The 21,090-nt window shown below is 45.6% G+C and overlaps 1 protein-coding gene and 1 long non-coding RNA gene across 5 annotated transcripts in view; both read right to left on the minus strand.

Moving 5' to 3' along the window:
* The window catches only part of LOC139050429 (prestin-like), a 312,086-nt gene that overhangs the window by 137,452 nt on the left and 153,544 nt on the right, over positions 1 to 21,090 (minus strand). The gene's annotated exons all lie outside the window — the stretch shown is intronic.
* Positions 9,392 to 20,425, minus strand: LOC139051097 (uncharacterized). Its single transcript, XR_011509232.1, has 3 exons — positions 19,866 to 20,425; positions 19,388 to 19,774; positions 9,392 to 16,748 (listed from the first exon to the last, which is right to left on the minus strand). It is a non-coding gene; the product is annotated as an uncharacterized lncRNA (long non-coding RNA).

Genomic DNA, 21,090 nt, shown 5'->3' on the forward strand with positions numbered 1-21,090 from the left:
GTGCGCGCTAGGACGTTCGAAGTTGCAGGAGTGATTTATTTTTGCCGATTATTTCGCCTGATCACAATGTGTGCCGACTGCGAAGCCGGTTTGCGGCGCTGCATAGCACAGCCTGCGATATACTGCGCAGAAAGCCAGGTATATATATATATATATATATATATATATATATATATATATATATATATATATATATATATATATATATATATATGAATGCGATCGGTAAGCCATCAATAGTCAACGAACAAGGCAGCAACCTGTTCCCAATGAAGGCATTTCCCTCTGATTCTCTGTCCTGGTGCTTTGTGTACCGCAACGCTAGTGTAGAGTACGGATGCTCAATCGCTCGGAAGCCAGCCTGAATTATAGAAGACGAACTGGATTGGCCAATGCTACGCCTTGAGCGTGCAAATCTAGCTGAGTTTGCTCTCCTCAATGTACAAATTGCAAACAAACTGGCGACGCTCAACACTTCATTGGCTCCTGCCGGCGCTTCAATGTCGAAAGAAAGACTTTGCTTGGCAAATTGAAAACACGGGCTTTTCCATATGGGCATATACAAAGGACAACATTCCCCGAAGGACCAATGATGATGCGTTAGAAGTTCTTACGCTTTTTACTAGCGGATATGCATGGCACTGAACTTTTGGGCACGCGATAGCGCATTTCTGAAAATCAGAAAAAAAAAGACTCAGGGGCAGTCATTGCAGGAGCAGTTTGCCAGGCTAATCCTCGTCCGCAGCGAACAACTTCGACAACGAGCCAACGAAATATACTATTCCATCTTTAACCTGCCGCTTTGATCAGCTTGTGAGGTTCGAAGCCTGGCAAACATTTTAGTTTGCTTTAGATATCCTGGCGGTGAAATTTGCAATGCTGACAAAGATAATTGCGCCCCCAGAACGCACTTCAGACTCAAACCGTGTACAGCAACTTCATCAAATATAGCGAGGATACGTACTCAACTCATCTACTAACGCTACCTTTGCATCTTGCTCAATGAAGGCCACTTTCAAGCTTCCTCAGAGAGATCGGTCTTAATGAGATCCTTTGGTTTCTTGCGTGCTGTGGTGGCTGTGCTTAGTGCAGCTTTGGTATGTTCGTGTACTGGTCATATAAATTCGGTCCCTAATCACACCCGCGTACAGTGTAGCATGCTAGACGTGCCGCCAGGCAAACCTCTCCAAGATTCATTGAAAACTTACTCCCTCCCCCCCACCACCTTCCCTCTCTCTCTCCCTCCCTGCCTCGCTCCCTCCCTTCCTCTATCTCTCTTTCTCAGTCTCTCTATCTCTTTCTCTCTCTCTCTCTCTCTCTCTCAAGAAGTACGACTTTGCGTGACACAAGAGCCTGCTAGTCCCATTGAGGGGTTCAGTGGCACCGGTTGCATCAAATCAAACTGAAATCACGTGCTGACCTAATTTTGTGAAAGTAAAATTGTAGTCTTCCGTAACTGAAGTCGTATTGCAGGAGAGCGACAATGAATACTCCAGCATTTCTGCCACATTTCTGACTGATTCCGACTGCAATGGCAACATGTTTCATTTCGTTTGGCTTATTCGGCTGAAGTGTCTTCACAAAGCCAAATTTCATACCGACTTGCTATCTTTGGAGTGGGTAAAGCCAGCTGGTCTAAACAGCTCGGCGATCTTACTTGCCAAACAGACGCGATAGAATGAACTCGCTAGGGCACTTGCTACAATGTTCCCTCGTATCGCAAGTCCATTTTCACGAGTGGTAGTATACGGGTGTAGAAAATAAGATTCGCGTAAAAAAATTAATTCGGAGCTAAAGAAAGAGAATGCGAAGAAAATATCGGTGTTCGTTGTCTCCGTTGTCTCTGGGTCCTTGTCCCGTTTGTTTCGGCCCTGTTCAGCTCAGGTCCACAATTAATTTCCTAACAGTTGCACACCCACTAAAGAACTTCTTCTTGGAGTTGCATACCAGGCAAGACAAAACGCTATATGTCTAGTGACCTTTAGTATCTCGTCTTGCTTGTTGCAGTTGTTGGTGACGTCATCCGCGCTGAAAATACGCAGCGCAAGTAAAGCAAGACGTTTCTCGCAGATCTCACAAGACTAATGGTTTGAGAATGCAGAGAGGTGTGTACCTTCCAGTCAAGTACAGCGTTACTCAGGCTACTCGTTTATAGCTGTAATGGATGGTTATAGGCATAAAATGAATTATATACAACAAGCAAATAATATTGGCCGAAGCCGAAGCTTTGAGCTCTAGTTTCCGTGATGACTCGGAAATCGATATTTTTACGAATACTTTGGTAATATATAGTCAAACATAAACTGCTCTTTAATGTGTTAACATATGTTTTGTGCTTTGCATAGTTCAATATATGAAAGTTTCCTAAAATCAATACTGAGTTTTTTTTTATAGCTTTCTCTAGATATTCGCAAAGTGAGTCATCAGAAGATGGAAGTACGCAACTTTCAGATAACCACAGCGCGACTAGAACTGTATACGCAGCACCGCAAATACTGTATTCATAAACATTTGCAGTTTCGTCAACGATTCATATAGCTGTCGACGCACTCCGGGTGCATGTGCGCCTGATATCCAGAGTCCCTGACCACAATCTCGCTCGCTTGCCTGAGAAAAGACCCAAGGCAGCGTTTTCCAGATCAGTTGCGGCTAACCGGCACTCTTTGTCATTGAGATACTCGCCCGCAACAAGAACGCCATCCTCTCTGTGGTGCATAAAAAAGCCTCCGGTGAACGTTGCTGTTCCAGGAATTGTGAAGGCTAGCCTGACCATCACGGCTCTCAAGGAAATCACATCGAAACATTTGCATTGTGATAATCATATTCGTGTTTACACGAATGGTTCCGTCACGGAAAGTTAGGCGGGCGTCATTGTTATTCCATCTCAATCGGTCGCCATCAAGTTTAGGACTTCCTACGTTACGAGACCTACAGGTTCTGAAATGGCCGCTATTCTTGCTGCTGTGGAATACATTGAGACAAAAAAAAAACGCCTAGCAAATTGGCAATAGTTTGTGATTCCAAAGCAGCCATTCAAAATTGCGAGGTACACGACATGGTAATTACGAAATGCTGATGTCCCGAATCAACGAAATTGGTCACTGCACTTCATAACGACGTCACGATAAAATTTTTCAGTGGCAGCCGGAACATTGTGGCATCATTGGTAATCTCCTCACCGGTGACGCTGCCCGGCGTGGCCAGACTGGTGTGCCAACACTCCTTATACCTTTGTCGAATGTAGACTCTGCAAGAGAACTGCGCAACCTCGCGCGTACCGTCACGTTGAGTTACTGGCATACACCGCAGAACTCTAACCATCGATTATACGGCCTCCACCTATCACTGAAAATGAAATTACCATCAAACCTTTCACGACGCGAAGCCACGCTGTTGGGTCGACTGTGAGTAGGAGTGGCGTCCACTAACTCTTACAACTATCGTATGACAACGGCGGACTCACCGATGTGTGCAAAGTGCAAGTGTGACGAGACCATCACTCACCTTCTAGGCCACTGTTAGCGCTTCGATCATCAACGTCAGACTCTCAAGTCTACCTTGAAAAGATTGAACGATAGGTCATATACAGAAGCTAAGGTCTTGGGAGCCTGGCCTCACAGTTCATCGGCCCGGAAACCTATTCGAGTGCTTCTTGAGTACCTTAAGGTAACAGACTTGAGTGCCCGACTGTAGACAAGCTGCACCTAGCTTACTGCATGTGAAAGCGCTATTAGACTCATGTCTTCTCTCTCTCTTCCTTTCACTCCCCCTCCCCTTCCGCATGTGTACAGTTGCGAACTGGACTCAGTCTAGTGAAGCTACCTGCCTTTCCTTGCTCCTTTCTCTCTCTTTCTCTGTTTCTCTCTCTCTCGCTGCAGGGCGAAGCCCTGAGTGCGATAGCAAGGCTTAGCGTAGCGCTTGAATTTCTAGGACGGGGCTGTAACTAAACGCGAGTCCTCCTAACGTGGACACGACATGTGCGAGTGCGCCAAAATTTCTTGCCTCTTAAAACCTTTAACACGCCTTGCCCGGTTTATAACGACATCGCAAAGGCGCAACTAAGCTTCCCGTCCCAAGTTGCACCAGGAAAACATAATTTTCAGGGTTGACCACTGAGATATTTGTTTGCACCTATAGTAACTGTCTGAGAAGACTTGAGGTAAAAGGTATGCGCAGTTAATGTTACGTTTCATGAAATTTGTTTGCGCGCTGCCATTACCAAAATTCTTGAGAATAATTTTGACAACAACGTAAGACGTGTCATGAGCAGGGTTCAGTGACCGACTAGAGTATCATTATAAGCCACATAAAGGCATGGATAAGCATAAAGCATGCCTATACATAAATATATGTGGAACAGCATGGCGACGCCGACGCCAGCGGCTAAAGTTCACTTGGAGTGTCCATATAATTGCTATCGCTATGTAACTCACAGTGAGACTAACCAGCCGCTGCCCCATATCAAGTTCAGTCATAAGTAGTCCTGCCTCCACATTTTCAACTGCGCTTGGTCGCCACTTGTCCACGTTAACACCCTTGTTCGTTGTTAATGCCATGTTGCCATTGCTAAATCTGATATTAAAGACGTACAGGCACTGACTGCTTTATACCCCTCTCTGCAGTCAACGGGGATCTGTTTCAAAATGCGGCCGGCCTCTAGTACGGTATTCAATGGTGAACTTCGGCGAGAGGTACCACTAAAGACGGCCGCATGAATTATGTGTGGTTAACCTAGCTAAGTACGTCAACATTTAAACCACAGCACAACCGCACATGCGATGCTTGCGATGATGTCCAGTGATAGGGGTATTGCGGCCTTACAAGAACAGATAAGCTTGGCGCGCACAACTTTCCGTATAATACTGCTTCTAAAATTTCTCGGACTGCTAAGTCGAGATGACGCCGCCTAATGCGTGCAGAGCGTTTGCGCCCTGTTCTTTTTTAAATGTTGGGGCTGCAATGTTTTGGATTTTTTTTTGCAACCTAAATGTACTCGCTAACCTGCTTTGTTCGCGTTTGGCAGGCGTTACTACGGTCGATTGCTTTCCGCGTCAGCGCATTTACTCTTTTATTCCGTGGCCTTTCCTCCCGACCTCGGCTTGGTGACGGCGTAGGATACTTTTTTTTTTCCTTTCACGTTCAAGTTCCAGGAAAGTAAGACTGCCGGTGACGCCTGTCTGCATACTTTTCCGGCATACGATCAGCGTAATGTGACGTAAACATCTAATAACCGAGGCTAATGATACCCCCCATAATTTCTGCCTTCGCAATCGCGCCACGCTTTGACATAAACTGAAACTGCAGAATTTAAATTGGAGTTTCCGGGAGATCAGTCCGTGCGCTGTCTTATTTTGATGTTCACATAAGCATGAATATAAAATGAGCAAGGTATCGGCGTATCTATTTCTTTTCTTTTCCACTTGGAACTGTGAACATACATAATACTAATATATTGTACGCTTTTGTTAAAGGACGGCACCCAAACGACGCAAAATCAATGACTTCATGCTCTTGCGCCTTCATTCAGTGTCATTGAGGAATGCGAATAATGTGACAATTGAACCAATCAAAGACATATAAAAGTAGGCCAAAGCCTCAGGAGGCCGAGCTAAAGTAGTTAACTACGGCAGAAGTGGCAAGCGACGGAGTCCGAATTCTATACCGGGCGTATATATTCACTGGAAACTGATATTTTGAAAAGTAACATTGAACTGATGCGACGGTGCTTTCCTCAATGCTCGTTTATTCAGCGTAGCGCAAACTAGACCCTTGAATAGCCGCCACATTGCGATCGTTATCGTCAACAAAACAGGTTAATTGCCTTTTTTTATTACTGGTGCTATGACGGTATCGCAGGAGGATGCCGCAGGAGGCAAAACAAACTTGCCTGGTTGTAAAAGTCCTCTCTGTGGCAGCGCAAGAGAAATCGAAGCGATTACTCTGATATGAGTTGCGGTATTACGTGCACACACTTTTTTCGTTAACTCTTCTTTTTTAAAGCAAAGTTTTCTTTACCACTTGCTTCCATTGTCCCGCTGCAGCTACTGCTGTCTTGCCGAAATTTTTCTCCCACACGGGACAGCACTTTCATATTTATTACCCTCTTCAGGTGTGCTGGCTGTTGGCCTCCTTTTCTATGGAATTACCCAGCGGTACAACAAATTGCATCCAAATATCCTCTCTTGACCAAATACGCGTAATCGAGATCAGGATTCCTTTTGTTAAAATAAATCTTTATCTGGCCATACTTCCGGGTTCGGCGCGCCTGCATGGTCGCTCTCTCGCCAAGAGCTCTTAACAATTGCCCTAGGTCTAGGATCAGCCAGCTCTAGTCGGCGCCCCGACCCTATAGACGGTGCCATTGCAAACTCGACCGATCCCAAAGACAAATTAATAAACAAACAATGCGCGGCACCGTGGGTCACGTGGTTGGGTCATCCGCGTCTGGGCGTCTTCCCTGCAAGGAGCCATCGCTACGGTGCAAAATACTGCGCAGAATATTATCAGCTTCACGAAAGCTTCGCTTCTCGGGTACCAACATGTGGTTCGGATATGCATATCATTACGTTTCTTCTTTATTCATTTTTTTTGTCTTCCCGTAAGAATTGGCACAGTGCACTAAGCCCTTTAGGTCACCGTGAACTCGGCCCGATTTCGCACTGGCGCAGCATTTGCGTGTACGCCACGGCATCGCAGTCGCCCTTTGCAACGCGAGATAGGAAACGTCAGCCACTAACCGGCTCCGCAAACTTCTGGACAGGCTGGCGTACTAACGCGTGCGCACGCGTTCGCGCCGCAGCATAAGGATACCGCAGCGCCTGCTGCAGGGAAGGGGGGGGGAGGGGAAGAAGAGGAAACAGGAGCACAGCGTGGGAAAATGTCGCGATATCGAACAACGCCACTCGCGTGACGTCGTCCATGCAAAGGGTCCGTCTGCCACCTCCCGATCTTACACGCATACGCACACACAAACGCGCTCGCTCGCTCACACGGCGAATACAACTCCCAGTGTTTTCTTCCGTCTCGAGGGGTGCGAGGCCCGCTCTGTCATTCCTCGCCATCTCCAGGTTCCTCTCCTCCACTGCCATCCCGACGATACGCTTCGAATGCGCCACCGACGACAATTGCTTGCCGGTTGCCTTTCGAAAGCGCTCGCCCTGGGGGGTGGCGCCTTGCGTGTCAATGAAGCCGTGAGAAATCGCCCGTCCATTATCTCGAGAGTAGGCTTGGCTCGCGTTGTCCAGCTGTCCGCGGCTCTTCTCGCGCCACTGTCCTGCAGCTATGGGAATAAGAAACGTGCGTGCTGTGCCGATCGTGAACTATAGATCTGCTTGCGACGACCTACGAAGCTTCCGCGTTGGTCGAGCCGTAACCGCACTCGAATGGCCCACACCCGGGTGCTCGGTGTCACTGCGGTCGAAAATGGAGGCCCATTGCTTGTCGATTGTCTTCTCCCAGCGAAGACGTTTTTCTGGTGACATATCGAGAACGTGGTATCGACAGCTGTATGCTCGCGGATAGAGAGAGAGAGAGAGAGAGAGAGATAGCAAAGAGAGGAAAGGCAGGGAGGTCAACCAGACGAGCGTCCGGTTTGCTACCCTACACTGGGGGAAGAGAAAGGGAAAGGCGGATAGTCTTGTCATTAAAGTGGTGCAACATTTCTGCGGGGCCGACAGCGCGCAACTCCTCCTCGCTACTTGCCTGCCCTGCGGCCCTTGTCAGTAGCACACGTGTTCGGTGGGACGTTGTCCTGCCCCACACGATCACGTTGCTTCGTAAAACTGCGTTTTCGCAACGTGGACGATGAGAGCGCGCCGTATATAAATAGGCACAGGGTGCCCTTAGATTTCGCGGCCGGTTAACCCTTACAAAAATGACTTTAGACTGTCTATAGAAAGTCTATAAACTTCTTATAGACGACCTTTCCTTTCTATAGATTTAAACTTTTGTTGACACAAAGTCTGTAGACTGTCTATAGACGAAAGTCGTTAAAGTTTCAATTTCTTTTTGTCTATAACCAGTCTATAGATGTTCTATAGAAAAAAGTCGATAAGGTGTTTGCTTTTTTTGCCTACTTCCCCTCTATGGACTACCTATAGACGAAAGTCGATACAGCTTCTATCTATTTTTGTCCATACTTTGTCTATAGACATTCTATAGACGAAAGTCGATAAGGTTTCTATTTCTTTTGTCTACTCGCAGTCTATAGACAGTTTATAGAAAAAAGTCGATAAGGAGTTTGTTTCTTTACTGTATCCTTCCCCTCTATGGACTACCTATAGACGAAAGTGGATACGGTCTCTATCTATTTTTGTCCATACTTTGTCTACAGACTTTCTAAAGACGAAAGTCAATAAGGTTTTTATTTCTTTTTGTCTACGCGCAGTCTATAGACGGTCTATAGAAAAAATTCCGTAAAGTGTTTGTTTCTTTTTTGTCTGCTTCCCCTCTATATGGACTACCTATAGACGAAAGCCGATACAGTCTCTATTTATTTTTGTCCATACTCTGTCTAGACTCTATATTAGACAGTTAATAATAGTCGGCTAAGGTTTCTATTTCTTTTTCTCTCCTGGTGTATTGAATGTCTATATAAGAAAGTCGATAATATGTAATGCCGAGTTCCCATACTCCCCGCCCTCTGCGAAGGCGATGATATGGCACTGGTTCATGCGCAACCGGCACCGCGTGCAACCCCGGCGCGGCGGGCAAACCGTGCAGCTAGACTGCTAGTCGTCGTTCGGTGCAGCTGCACCGAACGAGGATCGCGGCGGAACAGGCAACGTCCGAGTCACAAAGGTCTTCCAGGCACCCGAAGGAGCTAAACCTGGCTGCTTCCCGGACGTACACTTCGCGAAGACCAGGTGGTGAAGATCAGATGGTGAAGAGGTGGTGAATTCACCACCCGGTCTGCCTCCGAGTTGTCGTGCACTTGCAGGAACAAAAAGGTCCTAAACCATTCCCGGAGGCACACCTAGCTGACCCTGTCTTCCTCCTCGACCTCAATCGTTCTGACGAGTGCACGCAGCAGGTCGCGGGAAGTTGCAGCCGCCCGCGCGCGCGACATTCTACCGCACAGAGACAATTAACACGGCACCGCACCATGCACGCAGTTAACAGGAGGGGAAGATCGCAGATGATGATCGTCGCTATAGAACGCTGCCGGTTCCACTACCGTTAGCGACTGACCTCGCAAGCGCCTATGAAATCCTCGTTGTAGCCGTCGTTGAACTCCTCTTCTTCAGAATAGTCGTCATCTTCACTTGATGCACTTGTCAAAAATCCCACTTGTTTCAGCATACATTGCAAAAACTGCTGTGTATAGATATGATACAATTCGTTATGGTAATAATGGGAACAATGCTAGAGAGAAAGCTTTTGAGGCTCCGTGTCACACCAGGAGTGTATTATGATTTATTTATTTATTTATACATACTGCAGCGCAATTTGCGCTATAGCAGGAGTGGGTTAAGAAAATGTACAAAAAATGCATTGGAGTATACAGCGGTAAACACAAGTGAACACTTTTAAAGAGCACAGATGAAAGGAAAATACACAAAAATACAAGTGAACACTTACAAAAGAGCACTGGTGAAAGAATACACAAGAAGTTATATAAATGCTGCGAGGCATACGCATGCCTGATTATGCCCATACTGTCACAAAGTGCGTGTACTCCTCGGCGTCACCCCACCGCCGCCAACAGTCCTCGCCGCGGCGTGCCCGGCGCGGGGAGCGCTCTCCATAGATCCCGCCGGCACCCAGACCGATTCCTCACGTCACAGTGGGCGCGCGGCGAGAGAGAGGGAGAGGAGAACGAGCGTGGAGCGACCTGCGACAAGCGGACAGAGTTGTTGGACCGGCGAGGCAAGCGGCACGTGAATTGGACGTCAGGCAGGCGTGAGGACGGCGGCCTGAGTTCCCGTAGCCGGAGCCTCCGTAGACGCGACCCCTAGTCCGTCTCGATCTTCGGCAGCGACGTGCGGTGACGGCGGACCCAGCAGCCCGGCGCCTCCCCAGCTCGGACGTCCTACCCGACACTCCGCAGATAAGCCCAGGCCACGTGTTCAGCAGCTCTCAGAACTTTCCGCCGGACTGTATTTTTGTAATCGTGTTTAATCTTTCTTTTATTTACTCATCGCGTGTTTATTCTTATATATGTCCTATTAGTTTAGTCTTTGCCGCATTTATTGTAACTTCTATTTTTCATTTGTGTCGCGTATGTTTTGTTTATTCGCGAGTCTTAGGGACTCCCACGTGGTGGGCTTAGTGTCGCGCGAGTGGCGTCAGGGCGTCCGTTGTGTGACCCGCACGCCTTCCGCGAGCTAGGACCCACTACTTGTAGTTGTATGCTCTTTTTCTTTCATTATGTCTCGCGCATGATTTTAATTTATTAAACTGAATGTGTGTGTTGTACGTCGCCCTCCGTCTCATGCCTCTGGTTCACGGTCGATCAGGCGTGGACCTTATCGCCGGTCAGCAGTCGAACCCTCACTAAACGCACGCGGGGTGGGTTTGTTGTCGTCCCATCCCCTCCGGTCCGGAGAGTGCGAATTCCCTCACCACCAATCCTTGACACATACCCATGCCTGATTATGCATCTGGGATGGCGGTTGCAAAAATTTGGGATGAGCATGAGCGAATGGATCCAGGTAATGAATTCCAGTCTTCGATTGAGCGGGGAAAGAAGCTGAATTTGAATATGTTAGTACGTGCGTAGTAGGGTATTAAGTTTAGGTTATGATGTCCTTTCATTGATGATCCCGGCGCGAAGTTAATGTAATTATCATTTGAGAGCCTAACTAAAGAATTGACAATGGAGTGCAAGAATTTTAATGATTCGACACAGCGACGAGAAGAGAGCGCGTTTAGGTTCAAGGAAGAAAGTGCTGAAGAGGGCGAAAAGTCTCGATCGTAACGATGACATATAAATCGCACAGCTTGTTTCTATATAGCCTCTAGTTTATTAATCTCTAACTGCTTATGCAGGCTCCAAACTACAGATGCATAATCAAGAACAGGGCGGATTAGAGATTTATACATTAGTAACTTTGTGTCTTTGGGAGATCGGGTTAGCGTTCGCCTCAAGTAACCTAATTTTTTTAGTGCTTTACTGCATATGTAGTCAATGTGTTTGGACCATGACATGTTATGCGTAAAAATGACACTAAGATACTTATACTCAGAAACCTTATCTACTGTACGGCCATTGGACGAGTAACTGAAAAGGGAGGGGGAAGATATGTTGCAGAAAGACATCAGAACGGTTTTATTGAAATTAATGTTCATTTGCCAAGTGTTACACCAATCGCAAAACCTAGAAAACGACTCTTGAAGGCGATAATGATCATTAGAAGATTTAATCCCTTCATATAGAATGCAGTCATCAGCATAGAGACGGCTGTTAGAAGAGCAGTGAAGTGGCAAATCGTGTATGTATAATAAAAAAAGAAGCGGCCCAAGCACGGAGCCTTGGAGCACACCTGATGTCACATCAACAGTAGCGGAGTCAGTCAAACTGTAAGAGACGAACTGGCAGCGAAATGAGAGAAAGCTTAAAATCCAGTTAACCAAATGAGGATTATTCAGTACAGCATTAAGTTTAGCAATAAGTTTAGAACGTAAAACGGTGTCAAATGCCTTCGAGAAATCTATAAAAATTGCATCAACCTGGTTGCCTACGTCAAGGTTAAATGAAATGTCATGCGTGAACTCAACTAGCTGCGTTAACGTGCTAAAACTGCACCTAAACCCATGTTGCATGTTAGACAGTAAATTTGATTCCAGAAAGAGCGTGATGTGTTTATGAATGATGTGTTCCAACATTTTGCATGACTGTGACGTCAGTGAAATTGGTCAGTAATTCGACAAACACTGCTTATCTCCAGATTTATAAAGAGGGAGCACTTTGGCTAACTTCCATGAAGAAGGTACAGCCCATATGTTGCTGAGCGCCATATTATAGAGGACATCAATTAAAGCATGTGTAATGAACACTTTTGCAAATTACATGGGAAGAAAAAATATGCTGGAGATTGCACTGCAGCCATGTTGTGGCCTTACTTCTCTGGGACGCAAAACATTTTTCTATTTTTCTCAAAACCACATGTTCGAGGACAAAAGAAACATTTTTTTTGTAAGCACCAAACCTTAATTCAAAAAAATATTTTTCTGTGGTCCCTAGAATCCGCGTTCTTGGTATGACCATAGAAGCCAACAGAGCTAACTCTACGGCTATCTCCAAGATTCTTCGACAGACCGCTAATACATCCAGACCGCTGAAAGCAAGAAAACCTTCCCCATCCCTCACCGCAAGTTAAACAGAGCACAGGCAACCACCCTTCGCCTGTTACAGACCAATACATACCCTCCCCCTCTCACACGCTATCACACCATATACCCCGACATCTACCAGAGCCAGACGTACAAGGTCTGTAAAACTCAATCAGCAGCACTCCACCACATGCTATGGGAGTGCAAACATCAATACCCAGACCTTAATCCCGTGACCTTCTCATTGAGATGGCATGCCGCACTGCACAGCTCCCATCTTGACGACCAACTCTGGGCGACCCAACAGGCCTACAAAGCGGCGAAGAGGCAAGACCTCGACGTCCCACCGTGGGAGGCCTAGGCCCAGCCAACTAAACTGCTGGCGCTCATTAAAGTTCACTCTCTCTCTCGCTCTGCGAGCCAAATATCTCTCACATCTACTGAGCCCAAAGGAAAATGTTTGTTTCAGAACTTTTGCATTTATTAATTAGTATAAAATAAAAGGACTAGTCATAACAAAAGCTTCTATCATGAAATTTTTTTTCTGAAGGGATTGTCATGGTCACGATTCTTGTTTTTGTTCAGACAAATGCCCGGTGTAGCCAAAATAAGCTGAACAAATTTCACCAGTGTACATTAAAAAGGTTTTTTTGAATATGGTACATTTCTTAACCAAAGCAAGAAAGCCTTGTAATTGACAATATGACACACATTTCTATGTTTCTATGTAATTTTTAGCATTTTACTAGATAGTATAGTCATAAAGAACAGCATAGAAGATTTAGGCGCACATGCTTGAACTTCAGTGAAACTACAGGCAACCATATTTAACATTTTAGACGGCTGTTCATGTTAAAATGGGGACCCTTAATTAATTATGAGCAAGGGGGGATGCAAGATGCACCTTTTCACGGTATGGAGGATCATATTCAGTTTTTAACCCAACTCTATCATAAAGTTGACAAACCGCCCTGTTCTAAACCGCTATGTTGTAAAACCTTGTGCAAAAATAAATAAACCCACACATGAACAACAAGTGACACCAATAGTAACATCCAGCCAGCCGCAGTCAATAGTAGCAAACCTTCCAGCTGTTGCTTCTGATGTAATATTTTGAAATATGATGGCATGCATAACTGTGCACACACCACCTAAAGGGGTAAATCTAATCGGTAGAGTTCCAAGAATTTCACTTACAAAGATGTGCAAAAATACAGAAAATCTGCCTCTGAAACATGCAGTTACTGTCATCATCATCAGCAGCAGCCTGGTTACGCCCACTGCAGGGCAAAGACCTCTCCCATACTTCTCCAACAACCCCGGTCATGTACTAATTGTGGCCATGCCGTGCCTGCAAACTTCTTAATCTCATCCGCCCACCTAACTTTCTGCCGCTCCCTGCTACGCTTCCCTTCCCTTGGGGTCCAGTCCGTAACCCTTAATGACCATAGGTTATCTTCCCTCCTCATTACATGTCCTGCCCATGCCCATTTCTTTTGCTTGATTTCAACTAAGATGTCATTAACTCGCGTGTGTTCCCTCACCCAATCTGCTTGTTTCTTATCCCTTAACGTTACACCTATCATTCTTCTTTGTATAGCTCGTTGCGTCGTCCTCAATTTGAGTAGAACCCTTTTCGTAAGCCTCCAGGTTTCTGCCCCGTAGGTGAGTACTGGCAAGACACAGCTATTGTTTACTTTTCTCTTGAGGGATAATGGCAACCTGCTGTTCATGATCTGAGAATGCCTGCCAAATGCACCCCAACCCATTCTTATTCTTCTGATTATTTCCGTCTCATGATCCGGATCTGCCATCACTACCTGCCCTAAGTAAATGTATTCCCTTACGACTTCCAGTGCCTCGCTGCCTATTGTATATTGCTATTCTCTTCCGAGACTGTTAAGCATTACTTTAGTTTTCTGCAGATTAATTTTTAGACCCACTCTTCTGCTTTGCCTCTCCAGGTCAGTGAGCATGCATTGCAATTGGTCCCCTGAGTTACTAAGCAAGGCAATATCATCAGCGAATCGCAAGTTACTAAGGTATTCTCCATTAACTTTTATCCCCAATTCTTCCCAACCCAGGTCTCTGAATACCTCCTGTAAACGCGCTGTGAATAGCATTGGAGAGATCGTATCTCCCTGCCTGACGCCTTACTGTACACACATTAAAAAGCTAACTATGAGAAATGGTGACAATGGCAGGAACTCATTCCTTAAAATGAAAACATTAAAAATTCATTAGGATAAGAAAGCAATGAATGACAGATAAATTTACTAATAAATGAACCAAAACCAATCACTTAGTACTGCAGTATTTGAAGTAGGCATACTTCAGCAGTTAAAAAGACCAGAATGCAACACTGACAAAAATGTTCTATCATTTAAAAACAAGGCAATGCACTTCAACATTTTGTCTGGATTGACAGTGACAGTTTCATGTGTTCTGTCTACTGCAACAAACTTGTGTGGCAATAACTTCAGAACACTACCAGTCATTTGCATTTTCTCACAAGTGACTACAATGTTCTTCGTACATGCCTGAGTATGTTGGTGACAATGGCATGTAAGAGCCATGCCCACAATGCGGCAAAACATTTCATCACAAAAAATGAAAGAGTTGACACGGCGAGATTTGTCTGCTGACACAGCAGTGAACGTTAGACCCGAGTGTGACAGCTTTTTGAAATTTCCAGTACTCGTGCTAGACACTTTCTGCATGCCATGAACAACCACGCGTGACTTCAGAGTTAATGCACTTTTCCGTAGCTTGTAGCCTTTCAACAAGCCTGTGATAAAGTTAGCGACACCCTCTTTAGATGAGCCAGCAGAAAGAGATGACGTGCACAGCTTTGCCACAGCTTTTGTCAAGCAAAATTTTGTCGAAACCTGATTGTGTGCGTACCGTGTACCTTTCACAAGTTTAATCAACATACCATTCATTGCTTCGAATGGGAAAGCAGAGTAGCACCACAATGGTCCCCAATTTTTTACGGTGTCTGCCAGATGGATAAGGAGGTGCGTATTATATTTCATTTCTGTTATGCCATAGAGGTTCTGAAACTCTTTAAGAAAGTTAATCAACTTTTGGTGCACTTCGTGAAGCCTATCAAGAGGAATAGATTCAGCAAGCAGGAAATGCATAATGTCAACAAACTCTATCCAATTGGAGAAATATGGATTTGGCAACAGACCATCTAGAACAACAGGTGAATAGAATAGAAGCCAATAGAGCCATTCTGAAGCTTTCCAGTAGGCTCGCTCTTCAAGTGAGCGTGGTAGTCTTCCAATTTCATGCACAGGCTGGAGGGATATCAGCCGTTGGTTCAGCTCCTTAATGTGGATGTTCAAATTAAACTTCTCCTTTCTTTTGGAGCCTAGCCACAGGCAAGTCACAGAGCGCACAAACCCCAGGCAGACTGCATGCATGTAGTCTACTACAAAGTTAGTCGGAAAAACAAAGTGGTTGAGTGTAAAGAGTATATTGGCCCCTTTTATCCCTTGGTTTGGTGTTCCTTGCACATCAGCGTTTCTTGCATTCTTTCTGAAAGATACAGCAGTCCTTTCCTTTGGCTGTCTTTGGTGAAGGGGGTACACTCTGCTGTGCCCAGAGCCTTTTGCAACCACAGTTCCTTCACTCTCACACCATGCGCAACCATAGGCACCATTAAACATTGTCATGTTCATGACAAGTGCCCTGGCAACTGTGTCCACTGTCACTGGTCCAGGAAACACCCTTGTGGTTCGTGAAACCTTGTGTTCATCTGTCCACGCAAAACCTGTGCTTGAAAGATGGTTCATTTCTTCCACAAAAGGCCTCAAAAAACAATTAATGTTTGGTTTTTCACGTCCAAACCAGATGGCACCAAGCAGCATATTATCCCATCGTTCATGCTCTGGCAACTCATTTACAGCTAGCTCTAAGGGCCACATTGAGTATCCTGAAGATTTGTACATAGGGAAGCCATCTGTGTTAATAGTCAGAGTAACATCATAAGGAGACAGTGGCAGCCTACTATAACAAAGGCTTTGCCGAATGCTTGAAACATCATAGCTAGTTGATTTGGTTGCTTCAGAGCCCAGTTGCACTTTGGAACACTTAGACTCCAAAATGTTGCGTAATTGCTCCTCGATACTCAGGGCAACAAAAAATGAAGACTTTTTTTGCAACTCCTCCACTGAGTATGTGGAGTCACATTCCAAGCACTTCAGCCCATTAGCAATGTCTTTGCCAATGTACACCTTGCAGTAGGGACAGTAAAAATGCTGCGATGGCGACAAGAGAAAGCTGCGAAATTGCTTTAAGAGAACAAAGCTTGTTGTTGCTGTGGCTGTGTCACAAGGCAGGTGCAGCTCAACAAGGTGAAGTAAGTCTTCAGTAGCTTCTTTTGAAAGCTTGTGACGAAGGCTGAATGCTGTAATCATCAGGAGGCTTTCCTTTAGACTCAGCTGAGATCCAGGGTACAATGGGGTGCTCTGGAAATACGCGCAAGGCAACATTATCTTTAATGAAAGACGAAAACAAACTGACGCTAACAAATGCTTGTCAAGACATGTCCATGCATAGTATAAAATTTTCTAAAGTTAATAGAAGTGTGCAGATATGCATCCCCAAAACATACGAATATATTGGCATGCTGAACACCAACATACATATAAGTTAGTTAGTGATAAGTATGTTGGTGTTCAACATATGATTTCCATACAACGCAGAACTTCTACTTGGTGGGATGTGCCTTAATTCAGCCCTAACCGTCCTCCATTCTGCAATTGTAGCACACTCCCTCAAGTAGGTTTGAAATTATTAGAACTTATTTCCTAGTTATATGCCTTGCTCTCTCATTTGTTTTGCAAACAGAATCAAGCTATACGTCTGTCCATGCAAGTAAACAGCTTAGTGAGACACTAGTGAGTTCACCTGCATTAGTAAAGTGCCTGCTACACAATAATAAAAATACCACTCTTACCCCGAGAAGATGCTCTGTAAGCCAGAAAAAGTGCAAGAAGTAAAGCACTGCCTTCAAGTTCTTGCACTAGCTCATCGTGAGTTTATAGATTTTGGCAGATTCTGCTGGGACCTAGTTATAGCTTATTTGGAAAAATGCAGCCAAACCAGCCAAACAATGCATGTGGCAAGTTTCGGGAACTTTTACGGAATCAGCAAGGCCCAATTAAATATGAAAAATACTTTGAAACCCGTCGTGTCACAGCGACATACTGCACTGAGGTGTTGGCGCGAAATTCTAAAGATTGATCTTTTACCATCGTTTATTTTTATAATCGACCTATTATAGCAAAAATCAATGAATGCATAGTTTCTAAAAGATATTTTATCACTCTCAAATGACTTCGAGTTTGTCTTTATAGTGTCCCTTAACAGACATAATTAGCTGTAGTCAAGTTTAAATAAAGATAAGGGCCAAACAATGAAAGCTTCCTTCCCTCAGTAAGGAAGCGTTCATTGTGGTGAGGCTGCCTTATGTCACTCAAAGATTCCTTACTGAGGGGCCCTCAGTGAAGGCTTCTTTGGTGTTTCCTCAGTGTAAGGTGGCTCCGAAGCTACCTTCAGGCGTCCTTGCGCCACTTCTGGCCCTGAACAAGCGCTTCACCTCACTCTTTGGCCATATGACGTTTGCTTGCGCACGTGTGCAACGGACATCTTGCCAGGCATGTTTGTTTCAGTTGCACATTCAGCATGAGTGGCATTGCTAGGCACTGCACGATGCCGGCAGGCCAGTGTTGCTGGAACACATCATGTTTTGCGCTAGAATGTGGTACTTTTTCACATTTAGTGAACAAAACTAGAAGAAAGCATCAACACATCTATAAATTAGCACTTCAACTTAAAGATTGTGCAATGGTACAACTTCTCTTTATTGAATAATGGTGTTCACATAAACCTTTTAAGAGATGCTCTTGAACCCAGACGAGCGGAAAACGTTCCTTACTAAGCATGAGGTCGCGGGATTGAATCCCAGCCACGATGGCTGCATTTTGATAGGGGCAAAATACAAAAACACCCCTGTTCTTAGATTTAGGTGCACATTAAAGAACCCCAGGTGGTCAAAATGTATGGAGTCCCCCACTACAGCGTGGCTCATAACCAGATCGTGGTTTTGGCATGCAAAACTCCATAATTTTATTTTATTTTAACCATTCCTTACATATGAAGAAGGGTGAAGGGAGCTTTCACAGTAGGCTTGCTTCCTTCATCGGCCCTGCACTGTAAGTTGGCCTCACATAAGGTTTCTTGTCGTCGCCATATGTAAGGTTAGGCAGCAGTCGAAGGAAAGGAACATTTTATTGCTTAGGCCTAACGGTAAGGATAAAACATGAAAACACCAGTGCCGATATTCTACAACTTCGATCACTGGTTTTAATGTGTGCACTTTTTGGCAAGTACCCCGGCAAAACTAGTCCAGCATGCAAGAAGTGCAACGCCTTGTATTATCTGCACAAAAATATGTAATTTGCGAAGTTATGACGTTAATAGAAATTCTGGAGTTTTACGTGCCAGAACCACAATCTGATTACGAGGCACGCTGTAGTGGGGCACTCTGGATTAATTTTGACCTACGGTTCTTTAATGTGCACGTAAATCTAAGTACACTCGTGTTTTTGCAAATTCACCCCCATCAAGATGCTGCTGCCATAGCTTGGATTTGATCATGCGATCTCATGCTTAGCATTAGAACACCAAAACCACTAAGCAACCACAGTGCATAAGTTATAACATTTAGTCTTTATAACAGTGTAAATGTAGATGTTTGGCAGCTTATAAGCGATAAGGAACAATCGAAAAAAAAAATTAATCGGGTGTCGTATAGTAGGGGTTGGCCAAATAAATTTGGGGATGGCCCAACTTGAACTTTGTGTGTGGGCCAATCTGAAATTTGTGGGTGAGCCAATTGAAATTTGTGGGGTTGGCCAACTTGAAATTTGGGAATTGTGGGGAGGGGGGTGACGTGAAATTTGGGGGCCTGCTTACGCATACTTAGATGACTCCAATGGATAATTTTTCCTTTTTTCCCTAAAAATAATAAGCAATTACAAATTCCATTGTTTGCAGCATACGTCCGTGCATACAGATACAGAACATGCACATATCTCTGTACCTGTCTCTCGTCGCATTCCGGTTCGTCAGCACCGCTGTCGTCCATGTCGCTTGAGGAGGAAACGCCGCCGTCACTGGATTCTTCGGATGAAAGGCATTCGTTACCATGGTCATCTCCATCACCACATTCTTCTGTGTCGCTGATGTCATCGCTTAGTGCCAAATCGACGGACGGGCCTTGCGCCGTCCGCGCTACGCCGGAGGTTTCGCCGCACGTTTCTAATACAGCTGACGTAGATGCTTCTGCTCCATCAGCAGAAGCGCTGGAACCTCGCTGTCCAACTGTAGCGCTGTCACCGGGCGGAAAGTCAGCCGAGCGAAGTCGCTGCTCAGTGCGCCCCGGCACCGTTGCATCAACCTCGTACAGATACTTTTTCCTTTTTTTTCCCTAAAAATAATAAGCAATTATAAATTCTATTGTTTGCAGCATACGTCCGTGCATATAGATACAGATACAGAACATGCACATATATTTGTACCTGTCTCTCGTCGCATTCCGGTGCGTCGGCACCGCTGTCGTGCGTGTCGCTTGAGGAGGAAACGCCGCCGTCACTGGATTCTTCGGATGAAAGGCATTCGTTACCATGGTCATCTCCATCACCACATTCTTCTGTGTCGCTGATGTCATCGCTTAGTGCCACATCGACGGACGAGGCTTGCGCCGTCCGCGCTACGCCGGAGGTTTCGCCGCACGTTTCCAATACAGCTGACGTAGATGCTTCTGCTCCATCAGCAGAAGCGCTGGAACCTCGCTGTCCAACTGTAGCGCTGTCACCGGGCGGAAAGTCAGCCGAGCGAAGTCGCTGCTCAGTGCGCCCCGGCACCGTTGCATCAACCTCGTACAGATACTTGCGGCGGCGTTTCGGCATGTTTTTTCCGAGTCAGGCGCGCTCATGCGTATAGGACGTAGGATCGGCGAAGGAATTAATGTGCGGCCGCGACACTATATGTGTACGTACAATATACGCGAGCGCACTTTAACGGATAAGTTGGCAGGCTTTGACTCCTCGTCGTTGCACAGAATAATGGTAGCGCACAAGATTCGGTCATGGGGGTGAAGAGAGAGAGAGAGAGACGTACAAAAAGAAAGAAAAAAACGCTAGGAGTTGGCATGACGTCCCTCGGCCGCAAAACCGGTCCTTAACTCATCCGAGGTAGACGCGCCTTACAACCGTTGCGAGAGACCCCACGAACAAACTTCGACCCGCGCGCGTCGAAGTTTCTCCAAGGCCGCCTTGGACGGCGCCGTCCAAGGCGGCCGGAGCCCCCGATGCATCGCGCATCTGCACGGCAGCCTCGCGTCCCGGGAGTGCCTTTTCCCCAACGGTTCCGTGTTTTCCCGCCTTATACGACCTCAAATTTTGGTAGAAGAATGGCATAGAGTGGTGATTCGCGTCGGCACGCGGATCACCTGCGACCAAGTCTACCCCCGCATAATTAGCTTTGAACACATGTGTGCGGCTTTACATATGTTGTAGTGTAGGTGCTATAACTAAGCAAGTTTTGCCGCATGCATCCTCATTCATCAACCTACGACTCTGCGTTTGGTTGAGACCATTGCTCTTGGATCATCTCTATTCTATTCTTTATGAACGGCGCACGAAAGAGTTATATGCGCTTAAACGCTCCATCTCAAGAGAAAGCACAAATCAATTTGGTAATTCCACAAAGTTCTGTCGCTATGCCCATGAACAGAGATCTTGC

Source organism: Dermacentor albipictus, chromosome 10, assembly GCF_038994185.2.
Source record: "Dermacentor albipictus isolate Rhodes 1998 colony chromosome 10, USDA_Dalb.pri_finalv2, whole genome shotgun sequence".
In the NCBI taxonomy this organism is placed as follows: domain Eukaryota; kingdom Metazoa; phylum Arthropoda; class Arachnida; order Ixodida; family Ixodidae; genus Dermacentor; species Dermacentor albipictus.